Source organism: Cynara cardunculus, unplaced genomic scaffold, assembly GCF_001531365.2.
Source record: "Cynara cardunculus var. scolymus isolate 2C unplaced genomic scaffold, CcrdV1 Un_Scaffold_1001, whole genome shotgun sequence".
Taxonomy (NCBI): Eukaryota; Viridiplantae; Streptophyta; class Magnoliopsida; order Asterales; family Asteraceae; genus Cynara; species Cynara cardunculus.
This window is the reverse complement of record NW_020200661.1, coordinates 53141-57418: the sequence shown is the minus strand read 5'-3', so window position 1 is coordinate 57418 and position 4278 is coordinate 53141.

Here is a 4278-nt window from a genome sequence, read left to right as displayed (position 1 = left end):
ATTTAATTTAAGTTTAATAATGAAATAATTTATTTTTTGGTTTAACAATATAACATTTTATAAAGATAATAATTAAGTATTTTGTTAGAACTCAATGATTATCCTAATTATATTTTAGATTTTTTATATTTAAAATAAGATGTTTATCCTGTATTTGACTGTGTTTATCTGCAGTTATTACACGAATTCAGTTATGGGATGAAATCGGATAGGGATGAACTGGTTTAAGAGTTTTAAGAGTTTAAGAGTTTTTAAGAGTTTTAGCCAAATGCATTATAATATAGTATAGATATAACCTTAATATGATCTTTGTTTTAATGGTTATTGCTGCTAGTTTCGGCCGCCACTACTATCAGTAGTCACCTCCACCTTCTCTTCCACTACAACAACATCATCTACTGCCTCCAAAACCACCATCCACCATCGTTCATCGCCACCTCTACCATAATCGACCACCGACCATCACGGTCCGTTGCCACCACCACTATTGTTGTTCGCAACTCCAACTCCTACTCTACTACAATAACCTCCTTCACCACCTCTACAACCACCGAATACCACCATCCATTGCCTCCTTTACAACCACCATCGGCCACCGAGGCACCGACCACCACCACCACTACTACCACTGTTGGCCACATCCAACTCCACATATACTGCAACAACCTCCTCCATGACCTCCACAGCCACCTTTGACCACCGACTACCACTATCCATTGCCACCTCTACAAACCACCATCAACCACCGATCACCACCACCGTTTGCCACACTCCTTCTCTACTGCAACAACCTCCTCTACGACTTCCACAACCACCATCGACCACTACCGTCTATTGCCACCTCACCTCCACCATAACCACCACCACCATTATCCCCACTACATCAACAACAACTACCTCTTTCACCGTTGTCAACCGCCACCACCACCATAATCCACCATCTTCACGTCCTCTATAACCACCATCGGCTACCACCACCTCCACCATAACCAAACCTACCTCCACCGTCACCACTATCTTCACCACTACTACTACTACCATCAATTATATCAATTTTTTATTCAAATTTGATACCATTATATCTATATGTATTCATTTATATGAAAAATGTGTAAAAATATTTATAATTCAAATTCTTTAATTATTATTATATTTGTGTTAATTATAATTATTATATAACATTTGAAATCATCAAATAACGTTTGGGCACGTAACTTGTCTAGTTCTGTTATGTTCAGTCCTAATCGTATCAAACATCAAACATACACTTGTTCTGTCCAGTCCTATTTAGTCATGCCCTCTTGTCTTGTCTATTTTTGTCTAGTTTAGTTTTGTCCAGTCATGTATGTCTACCAAACTCTACCTAACTTTCTTCAGATTCATCACATGTTGGATCAAAAAACATGAAACCGTCCCTTATGCAGCCATTTGGTTTGATGGAATAGTTTCGAGATATTTAGATTTCATGGAAGGATTTAAAATTGGAAGCATTTGCTTTATAGAATTGGAATGAAATTGAATTTCATTATTTATAATAATTTATAAAAATATTTAAGAGTGAATTATGGATTTGGTCCATGTGGTATGCTGAAAATTATGACCAACGTCCCTCAACTTGATTAATTATGGATTTGGTTCATGTGGTTGTTGTTTTTTCATGCCTATGGTCCCCCCTCACTAACAAAATCGTTAATCCAGTTAACTCAAAAAGAGAAAGACCAAATACCTTTTTGTCATTTTTTTTAAAGTATGTAAGACATAATAAATATAATTATTGTTTTAATTTTTTCATGTGAAAAGAACCCCGTGATTGAAACCACCTCCAACACCCACTGAAGAACACACATACAAAAAACAATACGAAAATTCTAAATCAAACAAAAATCCAAACACAATATATTCATGAAAAAAATAAACTTATATCACAACAGAAGCAAACTTAAGAGTTTTAGTCATTATACAAATCTTTGTAGAAAAATCATGTTCAAACAAAAATCTAAACCCAACTAAGCAAAGCCCTAAGTTGAAACCTCTATAGATTCACACCACAACATAAACCCTAACCTAATGAAATCAAAACTGAATTAACCCATCAAGACAAAAGCTCGAGAGAAGGGGTGGTGTAGATGCTTCAGTGGAACATCCCCCATTTGGGTTTTTGTTTTTGATGCTTTGTTGTTCATTTGTGGTGTTTAATAATGCTTTAATGTTGATGCTTCGGTGCAATGATATGGAGTTCTGTTTTCTATGCTTCAGCAACGATGATTTTGGTGGTAAGATCTCATGGAGCAGGGAAGGGTGTAATAGGGAAAGGGGATGAGATTAGTGCAATGATGGTTTAGGGAAAAGGTTGGGGTTGTGGAGGTGGTCATCGGTGAGGGAGAGAAGATAAAAGTCGGTGGTCGCCGGTGAGGGAAAGAGAGAGGATAAAAATAAGAGGTGGTCTACGGTGGGAGAATGGAGAAAAAAGGTTGTGGTCGCCGTTGAGAGAGAGAGAGAGAGAGAGAGAGAGAGAGAGAGAGAGAGGAGAAGGAAACTGTGAAATATATATCTATACTATATTATAAAACATTTGATAAGAACTCTTCAAAACTATTTTTTATGCATGAAGTACTGTATATTGATGCATATTACTTAAAATTCAAGATTACAAGTAAATTATGCATAAGTACAACTTATTAAAGCTCAATGTTTGAATTCGTGTAACTAACAGTGGATAAACATAATCAAATAGAGAATAAATATCGCATTTTAAAATATAAAAAATTTAAAATATAATTATGATCATTATCGATTTCTAACTGAATCATTATCTTTATAAAAAAATTATTGTTAAGCCAAAAATAAATTACTTCATTATTTAACATAAATTAAATTACAATAAAAAATAAAATAAATTAATTATATAAAAAACAAGAACTTTTAAATAGTTAATTTGATATTAATATCAATATATTTAAAAAAAATTATGATGTCTTCAAATTTATTTTTATTCAAAAGTAAAAAACATTATCTTTCTCAAAACTACATAAACCGTATTATATCAATAAAGACATACAAAAAAATATTAAAATAAATATGTATCTCGCTGCATTGTGCAAATACCTTATCTATATATATATATATGCGTGTGTAAAATAGGGTGAGACACCCTTTTTGATCCTCATGAATTTAGAAAAAGACATAAATAAAGACAAAAAAAAGAAAAAAAAAGAAAAAAGATGAAGACAACTTTCAAAATTAAAATGTGGAAAAGATAAAGTACCATTTTATCCTTAAGTTAACAAGATTAATGGACTACATTTGGTTCACCGACCTTAGTCATAAGAAAATAACAACCACATGACTATAATCATAATTTTTAGAGTTTAAGGAACATGCTACAGGGATTAAATCCGTAATTCATTCAATAATTAATTAATTAATTATTACAAAACAAATATTTTAACATATTTTAAAGCATTATTATAAAAAAATATATGAAATCTCATGAAATACCAACCATCCCTTAAGATTTCAGTTTGTAGGATTTTAATGAAATCCCGATATTTCAAATCCAAAAATTCTTTTAAACCAAATATCTATACTATATTATAAAACACTTGACAAAAACTCTTAAAAATTATTTTTTATGTATGAAGTACTGTATATTGATGCATATTACTTAAAATTCAAGATTACAAATAAATTATGCATAAGTACAACTTATTAAAGCTTCATGTTTGAATTCGCTTAACTAACTGCGGATAAACATAATCAAATAGAGAATAAACATCTCATTTTAAAATCTAAAAAATCTAAAATATAATGAGGATAATTATCGAATTCTAACAAAATAATTAACTATTATCTTTATAAGAAAATTATATTACTAAACCAAATATAAATTACTTCGTTATTGAACTTAATTAAACTATAATTAAAAAATTTGAATTAAAAAATTACACAAAAAATAAGGAATTTTAAATTGTTAATTTGATACTAATATCGATATATTTTTGTCAAAATTTTATGATATCTTCAAATTTATATCTTCTTAAAAATAAAAACATCATCGTTTTTTCAAAATCATATAAGACCATATTATAACATCGACTGAGATAAAAAATAAAATAAAATATTAAAAATCAAGATTTTCGCTGCATTGCGCGAGTATCATTATAGTTATATATATGTATATATTTATTATTATATTATATATATATATATACATATATATATATATATATATTAGTATTAAAGTCTTATTGTAATTATTTTAAAAACTTAAAATAGTTT